General features: G+C 40.4%; 1 protein-coding gene across 6 annotated transcripts in view; it reads right to left on the bottom strand.

Moving 5' to 3' along the window:
• The window catches only part of wipf3 (WAS/WASL interacting protein family member 3), a 95,581-nt gene that overhangs the window by 28,978 nt on the left and 54,503 nt on the right, over positions 1-12,100 (bottom strand). The window contains exon 1 of one of the 6 annotated variants that reach the window (XM_059654270.1): positions 11,905-11,973. The exons of the other annotated variants lie outside the window; for them this stretch is intronic. The gene's annotated coding sequence lies outside the window, so the exon portion shown is untranslated. Of the gene's footprint in view, positions 1-11,904; positions 11,974-12,100 lie in introns of those variants that run through there. 6 annotated transcript variants of the gene reach the window in all.

The following is a 12,100-nucleotide window of genomic DNA, read 5'->3' as shown; positions in this document are numbered from 1 at the left end:
CTAAAATGGCCTAGCAAGCCACTCAGTTCTACCAATTGCTACAAACAAAACTGAATAGATCACCTGGCATTGACCTAGGCACCAGAAAAGACAATGACAGAAACAGCCCTGTTGACCCTGCAAAGACCTCCTCACTAATATCAGAGGTTTGTGCCAAAATTGGGAGAATTATCTAACAGACCAGTTAAAAAACAGCCTGACATAATCATACCCACAGAATCATACCTTACAGACAATGTCCCAGACACCATGATCATCATCCTTGGATATGTCCTGTTTCACCAGCAAGATAGACCCAGCAAAGGTAGTAGCACAGTGGCATAAAGTCGGGAGGGAGATGCTCTAGGAGTCCTCAACACTGACTCTGGATCCCATGAAGTCTTATGGTTTCAGGTTAAACATGGGCAAGGAAACCTCCTGCTGATTACCATATATTGTTTCCCCCCCCCCACCCCGCCAACCTCAGCTGATGAATCAGTCCTCCTCCAAGTTGAACAACACTTAGAGGAAGCACTGAGGATGGCAAGTGCACAAAATGCACTCTGGGTGGGGCATTTCAATGTCCACCACCAAGAGTGGCTCAGCAGCAGTACTATTGATCGACCTGGTTGGGTTCTAAAGGACATAGCTACTAGACTAGGCCTGCAGCAGGTGGTGAGGGAACCAACAAGAAGATAAAACATGCTTGACCTCATCCTTACAAATCTGCCAGCTGCAGCTGCATCTGTCCATGACAGACAGTATCGGTAAGAGTGACCATTCCACAGTCCTTTTGGAGATGAAGTCCTGCCTTCACATTGAGAACAACTTCCATTTTGTTGTGTGGAACTATCACCATGCTAAATGGAACAGACTTTGAACAGATCTAGCAACTCAAGACTGGGCATCCAAGAGGCGCTGTGGGCCAATAACAGCAGCAGAATTGTATTCCAGCACAATCTATTACCTCATGGCCTGGCATATTTCCCACTCAACCATTACCATCAAGCCAGGGGATCAACACTGGTTTGATGGAGAGTGCAGGAGGGCATGCCAGGAGCAGCACCAGGCATATCTGAAGATGAGGTATCAACCTGGTGAAGCCACCAAACAGGATTAATTGCACACCAAACAGTGAAAGCAGTAAGTAACAGGAAAAGCTAAGCGATTCCACAACCACCAGATCAGATCTAAGCTCTGCAGTCCTGACAAATCCAGCCATGAATGGTGATGAACAATTAAACAATTCATTGAAAGAAGTGCTTCAATAAGTGCAAGCAAGGTGCAATACAATCTGTGAAATGGACGTCTACTCTTCACAGAATTCCCTCATATGGTATACATGGATGTCATCTGTGTGCCCATTGAATCTAGGATAATTAGCAGGAAGATAATGTTAAATTAAACTCAGATAAGCAGTAGTTATACATGATCAGCATTTCTCATAAGCAAGTATGAAAAGAAGCCTGCCCACCTCGTGCTAAGTATCTGCAGAAATGCACCATGTAATTCAAATAGTAGCATGTTGTAGAATTTATTTCTGCATCTGCATTACTTACATTTCTTTATAAGGGCCTCATATTATTTATATTTCACAGTCATTCTTTTCAAAGTATTTCTCAGCTTATTTTACTTAAATTGTGTAATCTGCGAGGATGCATCAGAAAAATAATGAAAGTACAGAAGCACCCCAGACAATTAGCGATTAACAGACAAATTAGGACCATTGGGTTGGATTTTGCTTCAGCATCTTCCATTAGATAAACTTCCACTGCATCCTTCAGCTCAAACAGATTCCTGAAAGTGTGAATATATAACATCACACTGAGTGACCCAAATATCTAGATCCTGGGTGAATAGGGAAAGCAACAGATTATCTCCTTAACCAATAAGGTGGATGGTATGGAAAATAAATACAAGAAGACCTCAGTCTTGTCAAGTCATGTGCAAAAGCAGAAGTAGAGAGAAGGATAAAAAGAAAAACAATTTCCACAGAAGAATACAAAACGTTAAAAGACTCAGAGCCTGAAGAAATGAAATTCCCATCTTGATATGGGCCAATGTTTAGTGCCAAAGTGGTTGATTGACAATGATGAACACTTACCATATTGTCAAAAGGGTGTTAGCTGCTAGCATAAAATAACTGCAACAGTACTGGGTTGTACCTAACGTGCAAATTGAGCAATTTCATGATCTTCAATGCCAATAATTCATGAGGCAGACAACAACAGTAATTTTTGCAAAACATTTTGTGAAATGGAATGCCTCTAGCGCAGATAAAGGCCATTCAGTCCACTGAGTCTACAAACACTCTCTGAAGAGAATCCCTCCACCCTATCGCTGCATTTATCATGGTGAATCCACCGAGTGTGCACATCTTTGGACTCTGGGAGAAAACCCACACAAACATGGGGAGAACGTGCAAACTCCACACAGACAGTCGGCCCAGGCTAGAACTGAACTTGGTTCCTGGCACCGTGAGGCAACAGTGCTAACCACTGAGCCACTGTACCACCCCAAATGCCATAACTGGGAACAGCAACTTTTGAATATTTGCATTTAGTTATGCTCCTGCTCTTTGCCTGAAATTGCTGTACCATTTAGGCCAAAGGTTAATGTAATTAGCTTCACCATTATTTTGATCACAAAATCTAAATCAAAACAATCTGGAATCTTTTGTCCAGTCCAGCTTATATTTTGAAATTTAAAGTAATTGATACAAATTTGAGTTGGGATGATGAAGTCTATCTATTGTAAAGGTATGACAGTTTCCATTTACAGAGTAATGCAAATATCAAGTTCATAATTCAAATATTTTAGTTTTAGGAATTATAGTTTTAACTGTAGATAAATCAAGTTATCATATTGGGACGTAGAGAAGCTACACCAAATGCAACTAAATGCAACTCGAACAAGCCTAGGTCTAACAAACTTAAAAACCAAGCTATGTTTATCCTGCAAGGTCAAAATAAAAGAAAAAGATTGAATAACGAGTGATCCAAGCTGGTATTGAGCGGGGAGAGAGAGATAATGGGAACTGCAGATGCTGGAGATTCCAAGATAATAAAATGTGAGGCTGGATGAACACAGCAGGCCAAGCAGCATCTCAGGAGCACAAAAGCTGACGTTTCGGGCCTAGACCCTTCATCAGAGAGCTCGGACATAATGGGAACTGCAGATGCTGGAGATTCCAAGATAATAAAATGTGAGGCTGGATGAACACAGCAGGCCAAGCAGCATCTCAGGAGCACAAAAGCTGACGTTTCGGGCCTAGACCCTTCATCAGAGAGGGGTTATTGAGCGAGTGAGTCTCAAGAAAGAATCGTAAAACTCCATTAGCAGCACAAGGTACTCCAACAGTTTGCAGAAGACGAAATAAATTATTTGCTTTTCTTTTACACATTAAAATAAGTTTGATTCAATCTCTGGGACCACTTCACATGACTTCCATTTGTAAAAGCACTTTCTTGGTCATTTCATGCGAGGGCTTCCATATAGAATTCGTCCAACACATGGTTCATGAGATAATTATCTCAAATGAAAACTCAAAGTTGTTACAATGTCCTCACAAATTCTTTGAGTCTTTCGTAATTATAATTGACCATTGTGCAATTCCAACTTCCTACTTACAGATCAAAGTATTGTGGATTCTATTGAGTCAGTACTGCATCAGGCTTCTTCGAATAATTAAAATTCTGCTAGAGATACCATGCTTGTATATCCAATGTAGGAGGAACATGTGATATGTCAGTAGAAATACTGACTTGCCTTACCAGGTGTATTCAAGTCTACCCTTTTTCTTGTATTATTTTTCCATCTTGTGAAAAACCAGGACTCAACACTGTAAGGGCAACTACCCCTTCAAATTTCTGCTGCATCAGTTGCTTCTGGTGGAGGAAGTGAGCAAGATCAGCTCCAGAAACGGCTTCCTTTCTTGCCGAGAATCATTGTTGTAGGACTTACAACAATTTGTTAATAAGTGGTGTAGTGTTCCATTTGTTAGTAATATTGATGCTGCCTTAGCTATCTAAATAGTTGGCTGCGGTAATTCACACCTGAAAGTCTGAATTACTGATTCTGTTACATTATTGGGCAGAATCATATGTTGATATTAAAGTGAAAAATTGGCAAAATCTTGAAATTAACTGGAGTCCATAGTAACTCTTAAGGACAAAATTAATTCATGGATTCTTAACCCATAAAGAACTCTAAGTAGAATTTAAACCGTACTTGTAGGCTTATACATAGCCTATTATTTAAAATATGAACAATTACTAGACATAAGACCGTAATACCATGAGGTAAAGGAGCAGAAATAGGTCATTCAGTCCATCAGGATTGCTCTGCCGTTGATAATGGCTGATATGTTTCTCAATCCTATTCTCCTGCCTTCTCCCTGTAACCCTTGATTCCCTTGCTAATCAAGAACTTATCTGTCTCTGTCTTAAATACACTCAGTGATTTGGTCTCCATAGTCCTCTGTGGCTAAAAGTCATAGATGGACAGCCACTGGCTGAAGAAATTCCTCCTCATCTCTGTTGCAAAGGGCCATCCCTTCACTCTGAGGCTGTGCCCCTATGTCCAAGCTACTCCTACTAGTGGATACATTTTCTCCACATCTACTCTGTCCAGTCCTCTCATTAGCCTGTAAGTTTCCATCAGATCTGCCGCATCCTTCCAAACTCCACTGAATACAGTTCCAGAGCCCTCATCTACTTCTCACATGACAAGCTCTTCATCCCCAAGATCATTCTTGTAAATGTCCCTGGGTGCCCTTGAACACCAGCACATCCTTCCTTAGATACGGGGCCCAAACTGCTCACAATATTCCAAATGTGGTCTGACTAGATCCTTACACAGACTCAGCAGCACATACCTGGTCTTACATTCTAGCCCTCTGTAAATGAATGATAACACTGCATTTCCCTTCCTAACTGCCAAATGAACCTGCATGTTAACCTTAAGAGAATCTTGAACTAGGACTCCCAAGTCCCTTGTGTTTCAGATTTCCAAAGCCTTTCCCCATTTAGAAAACAGTCTATGCCCCTCTCTTTCCTATCAAGTTCCATAACCTCACACTTTCTCACACTGTATTCCAACTGCCACATCTTTGCCCACTCTCCTAGCCTGTCCAAGCCCTTCTGCAGCCTCGCCACTTCCTCAACATTACCCCTCAATGTCCTCAATTTCTTCATCCAGATCATTAATGTATAACATGAATAGTTGTGGTCCCAACACTAATCTCTGTGGAACTCCACTAGTCACTAGCTGCCATTTCAAAAAAGACCCCTTTATTCCCACACTCTGAGTTCTGCGAGTCAGCCAGTCTTCTATCCATATCAATCCTTAAGACCATGGGCTCTTATTTAGCAGCGTCCTGTGCGGCACCTTGTCAAAGGCCTTCTGGAAATCCAAATAGATCATGTCCACTGGCTCTTCTTCGCCTAACTTGGTCATAACCTCCTCAAAGAATTCTAACAGATTTGTCAGGCATGACCTCCCCTTGATGAGGCCATGCTGACTCAGCCCTATTTCACCAGGTACTTCCAAGTGCACAACAATCTTATCCACTAATAATGGGCTCTAAAATCTTACCAACGACTGAGGTCAGGCTAACTGGCCTACAGTTTCCTGTCTTCTGCCACCCTCCCTTCTTAAACAGGAGTGTAAATACATCTTTTCCAGTTCTCTTGGACCCTCCCTGATTCCAGAGATTCATGAAAAATCGCTACCAATGCCTCTACAATCTCCTCAGCTATTTCCTTCAGAATTCTGGGGTGCAGTCCATCTGGTCCAAGTGATTTATCCACCTTCAGACCTTTCAGCTTCCCCATCACCTTCTCCTTAGCAATGGTCACTAAACTCACCTCTGCCCCATGACTCTCTTCAAGTTCTGGTATTCTGCTGGTGTCTTCCACCATGTAAACTGATGTAACTTATCTACTTGGCTCCTCCATTATTTCTTTGTTCCCCATTACTACTTCTCCAGCTTCATTTTCCCAGCGTCCAAAGTCCACTCTTGCCTTTCTCTCATCTTTTGCATATCTAAAAAACACTCCTACAATTTTCTTTCATATTACTAGCTAGTTCACCCTCATATTTCATCTTTTTTATTCTTCCCCCACTTTTGCTTTTATGTTATCCATGACTTCTTTGTCATCCATGGTTGCCTCATCCTCCCCTTTGTTTGCTTCTTATTTCTTGGGATGAATTTCTGCTGTGCCTTCCAAATTACCTCAGAAACCCTTGACATTACTCCTCCACTATCTTCCCTGCCAGGCTTCCCTTCCAATCAACTCTGGTCAGCTCCTCTCTCGTGTCTTCGTATCTACCTTTTCTCAGTTGTTATACCTTTACAAATTGATTCCAGCTTCTCCCTCTCAAACTGCAGGGTGAATTCTATCATATTATGGTCACTGCCTCCAGGGACTCCTTCACCTTAAGTCCTTCATTAAGTCTGCCTTACTACACATCAGCAAATCCAAAACTGCCTGTTCCTTAATGGCCCAAATTACCAGCAGTTCCAAAAAATAATCTATTGACATGTCACAAATTCCTTTCCTTGAGGCCTACCATCAACCTGATTTTCCTAATCGCATTTTGACGTCCCCTATGAATATTGTAACTGTGATTTTCTTACCTGCCTTTCAATCTCATGATTTATTTTCTCCCCCACATTCTGATCACAGCTGTGAGGCCAGTTACATAACATCTATTAGGATCTTTTATGCTTTGTGACTCCTCAACTCTCCTCCCACTGATTCTACATCCTCTGACCCCATATCAATTCTTGCTATTTATTTAATGTGATTACAACCGAGGAATCCTGACCCCTCTGCTCATCTGCTTGCCATTTTGATAGGATGCATAATCCTTGGATGTTTAGCCCCCAGCCCTGATCCACTTGCAGCCACATCTCTGTCACAGCCACATCACACCTGTCAACTCAAACCTGCACAACAAACTCCTTTACCTTGTTTCATACATTGTGTGCATTTAAGTGCAACACCCTCAATCCTGCACTGACTGCCCACTTCTCACAGATGCCCCCTTTTCTGCTGTGCCTGAAGTTAGATTCCTGACCTTTTCCATATCTCTGTCCTATTACCTGTTCTGCAAACTTTAACAACCAGTGCTCAGCTCTTCCCCCCTTTAACTTTTTCCATAAATTTCCATGAACCCAATGCTCACTATTTAGTTTAAAGCCCTATCCACAGCCCCAGTTATGCGTAACTAGGATAACTGGAATTCTGGTCCCAACATGATTCAGGTGAATGTTAATGATAATACAGGTAGGTAAGTTTGACAAATCAAATGTAGGCCAAAATGAATAGGCTATTCACTTTATAGCATTTATTTTTATTCCCATCCCCTTCTCCTAGCAATCAGTGGTTTTACAATATCACACGAAGCCAAAATTACCCTGGTTGTCCTCAAAATTTGGGTCTGCCTGTATACACTGGGGCCAGGGCAATTAGACAGTGAATAATCTGTTTATTTCTGCAAATCAGGATGAAACTGCCCTGTTTTTGACCACCACCATTTTCAGGAATGAATGTGCGGCTCTTTCATTGACGGCACACCTTCCATCTGCATCAAATATCAAGCAGGCACTCATGGGAGTGTTTCCAAAGTGCTCTGCTTACTCCAGAACTCCCAGCCTTATAAGGTCTCAGGGGAATATTCACCAACAGAGAGCTGGCATGAAGCCTGCTGAGGACCTTACAAAGGCTCCACATTTTTAGTCCAGGAACTTATTTTATCTCGGGGGTGATTGATTACTTACTACAAGAGGTCTACTGGCTATGTTAAGAGCAACTTTAAAAATAGATTGTTGTTCAACTCATCCAATATCTCCTCTTTGGAGTGACATTCACTATTAAAGGTTACTTGCTGGAACTTATGCCAGATATGTAGATTACCACTCCTCATAATTTGTGATGAATCTTGATTTGCCTGTTTGGGCAAAACTAGGATTTGATTCACCATTTTTGTATCAATAGAGTGAAAGATATGGACCCACTGATATTAATTTACCTGCTGTTGCATTAATTCACATGCTTAATGCGCTACTGCAGCATCACAAGTTAATGCAATTTAGACACTATTGATGCATGTGTTTGTCTTATGGTATACAACAACTGCAGAATATTTACTTTCCCATCTGCATCATTTAGATTGCAAGATTTTAGATTTCCAAAATTGCTAGGGTGATCCATGCAATTTATTTCATTTCCTGTAGCGCCACAGAATTACTCTGAAAAGTTTACTTGTAATACTAGTTTCTATTTTTTAACTGTCACAACTAGCCTAATGTAAAGCAAAACAAGAACAAATAAAAAGCACATTACTAGAAAAATGTATTAACAAATACACATCAGTAAAGTCTAAGCAAGGTTTATCACGGTACTCCTACCAGTTATGGCAACATATCACTCTCACACATGTTACTCTGCAAAACATGACGAACAACATAGTGAATTTCCTGATGCACATCTTGAAGCAGTGCTTAATGTCTGACGAGTTTTGCAAATTTAGCTCCCTGCTTAGATGCGCATTGGGAAATGCTTTTCAAGAATCCAGAGGCTTTCTGATATGGTTCTAATTCATACCTGAATTCACAATGCTATTTGGAAGAAGAAGCTCTAAATCAGCAGTATGAACTTGTGAAATTACTCCCAAAGAGTCACTTTATTGCTATTTAGAAAGTAAAATTGTAGGTAAATCTGTAAATGTCAAAGAGTCATAATGTAAAACTCCAATTCTCTCTCCTCAAATGCTGTCAGACCTGCTGAGTTTCTTCAGCACTTTCTGTATTATTTCAGATTTCTAGCATCCATAGTATTTTGCTTTCAGCTGTGCGCAAATGTTTTTTTGTGTTTTTTAGGATATATTATAAAATATGAATTACAAATATAAACATTGTTTGCACGGTACATTGCTTGCACAAATTATAGTTCACCCGTCATCCCCGGCGGTCCCTGTGATGTTCATTGGCTTCCATTTCACTACCTCCTCAAATTTTGATTCATGTCCTTTTATTTAAATCCTGTGGTTGTGCTCCTCTGTGTGTCTACTACAACGCCTCTCTCCCCACCCTACCCCCTCCCAGCCCAGCGATCCTGTGGTCTTGTTAGAATGCTGAATTCCTTCATTTTGGCCTCTACAACTTGATTTTGTAAGCTGTACCGTTTGTGGTTGTTTAAATACTCCTTAAAACACAAACTTTTGATCATGACTTTGGTCCACTATCTTAATATCTGATCATTTGTCTCAGTATCAATTTGTTTGTCTAATTACATTCCTTTAAATTGCCCCGGGATATTCAACAATGATAAAGAAGTTATTTAATTACAAGTTGCAGCTTACCACCACATGCTCAACAGCAATTACGGATGGGCAATAAATGTTCACCCAGCCAGAAACATCCAATTCCCATGTATGAATTTTTAGAAATCTGTATTGGGTCTACAACATTAAAGCAATGGACTTTTCAGTTCTGTACACCCTGCGTTGTTTCCAGCAACGGTTAGGGAATAATAATCAGAACTGGAACAGTTACGATATTTTCTCTCCCTAACTTGGAGCATATTCAGACCACTAACACTAACCAGATAAAATAGCAGCAGTAGGTTATCATAATGGCTCAGTAAGTTTATCAAGTGAACAGCTGAGAAACAAGACCTCATGCGCCATGCTTTGATCGTTGTCTTTACTGATTAACAATTAGTACTGGTTCCATCAGATATGGTGCAGACCTGATAAAAGAACTGCCTATCTGTGTTAACCGCACTCATTTTCTGTTAAGTTGGCCAAATGTAAACTTGCATTATTAAATGCTTGTCAAAGTATATGGTAATTTATATTTCAATATATTACAAAGAGCTATGACAATGATGCCATTTAAAATCATTTATTAAACATGCCCATATAATTTAAGTATAAATTACAAAATATTGAGACTCTAGTATTTCATAAGGCACTTATGTCAATGATTTATAAGAGGAATACCCCATAGTGACCTTAGAGCTATGGACAAACATTTTAAGATTTGTTTAACAAAAAGTAAATTGGCCAACTGAAATATAGCTGATTAATTGTCAAAGAACATGACCCAAGTTAACTTTTACCTACTGTATAATTAGATATTGTTGCTCTCATAAGCATATTATGACTCACTGGGCTAGCGTGCTGGAAATTAAGCCTTGCTATTCCTGAAGATGTCATAAAAGTTAATGATTTTAAAAAGTATATAGAGATTCCACACATTATGAAGGCTTCTCTGTGGCTTGTTCACAACCTCAAAATATTTAATTTCCTGACAGACAGTCATGTGGTTGCTGGCAGGCAGAAAACCTTTGGTCAATAGTCTAGTGACCAATCAGCTTCTTGTTGCCAACCAAAGCTCCATCTACATCAGCCACTCCCAACTTTTTCAGTATCAAGTACACTTCAATGAGACAAACAGTTCCATGGCACATCCACTTTTTTCAGCTGAACTGATTGCTCGCAAACATCCCTTTTACGTGCATCTACTAGGGTTAGGATCTTACTAGACAAATGCACAATGTAGTGCATACAAGATAAGAATGAGAAGCATTAATGTTTCAAATTCACCAGCAAAAATACAAGGCCAGACTGTGAGCACAGACATATTTTCATAACCTGCTTAACTCAACTACAGTATTTCGAACTTTTCACAATGAATCTACTAAAATGCAAAGTAAAGGAGGCTGCACTGTACTGGATGAGTAGGAAACTGGACCTAATGATGTGCGCAGAGACTTTTGAGACAGGAAGCGACTGATGAGAGGGCTGTCCACAAATCTTGCTCCACTAACAAGTGCTATCTCCCATTGATTTTCATGTATCCAATGTTGAATATGCCTGCTCGCAGAGATAGGTTGTCACAAACAGCAAGAGTACGGCAATAGTGTGAAGGTCTTGTGGTGCAGTGAGTCAGGAAGCCTGTAATCAAGTCTCATCTGCTGCAGAAGTGTGTGATACCTGAACAGATAGTTTAGGAAGTATATATTCTGGTTCACTCTTAAGGAAGCCGCACTTCTAACAATGACAAAGGGCACCTAATGACATTAAGTTGTATATTTGTTTATAGGTACGGGTCAGTTAGTTCAGTTGGCTGGAAAGCTGATTCATGATGCAGAATGATGCTAACAACATGTGTTCAATTCCTACACCACTGAGATTGCCATAAATGGCTCTCCTTCCCAATCTTTCCCCTCACCTGAGGCATGGTGACCCTCAAAGAAAACCACCCACAGTTGTTTCTCTCTCTGATGAGACAGCAGCCCCAAGGTCCAGTAGAATTTTGGTGACTTTAGATGAGGACTGTTCTAGCACAGCGGTAGTGTTCCTATCTCTGAAGTGGGAAGCATGTGTTCGAGACTCACCTACTAAAGAAGTGTATCTTAACACATCTGAACAGGTTGATTAAAAATATCCACAGCAATAGTATGGTCAGAGATAGTCAAATATTCACTTGCAGCCATTCTCCTTAGAACCTAAGACTTAGATCAATGGCATATCTAAAAAAAAACAAAAAAAATCACCCAAATATTCACTTTAAAATCTATGCTAATCCATGTAAATATGTCTAGGCAGGCAGGCCATTTCAATAGCCATTTCATGCAGTTTCTTTTCATATCAGAAATACAAATGCCATCGTTGCACATGCTCGTACTGAATGTTTGCTCCTGCACATAGAGTCACAGAGCATGGAAACAGACCCTCAGTCCAACTAGTCTGAAGGCTTACACATATGCTGTTGATAGGGGTACCTGATGTCAGCAGACACTGTCTTTAATAATAGGCATCAAGGCCACAGAAGATTGGAAACACACACAAAGCCTTAACACTCATGTAAACCAATGCTGCTTCCACAGAATTTCACAGCACACTTCTCACCTTGTAGTTCGCTGATCTATATACAACTCCTCCGCTCCAGATCAATCACAAGCTACTTCAGACCAAAGGGTCTTTTACTGTGTTGTATGATTTTATGACTTTGTGATGACTTCAGTTACTGGTTCACAAGCAGCTACATACATAATGCTTGCAGTGAGTGTCGGGTTACTCAGTTTCAAACATGCAGCAATCCGCC

This window comes from Stegostoma tigrinum, chromosome 2 (genome assembly GCF_030684315.1).
Source record: "Stegostoma tigrinum isolate sSteTig4 chromosome 2, sSteTig4.hap1, whole genome shotgun sequence".
Lineage (NCBI taxonomy): Eukaryota > Metazoa > Chordata > Chondrichthyes > Orectolobiformes > Stegostomatidae > Stegostoma > Stegostoma tigrinum.
This window is presented reverse-complemented; position numbering and strand designations above follow the sequence as displayed.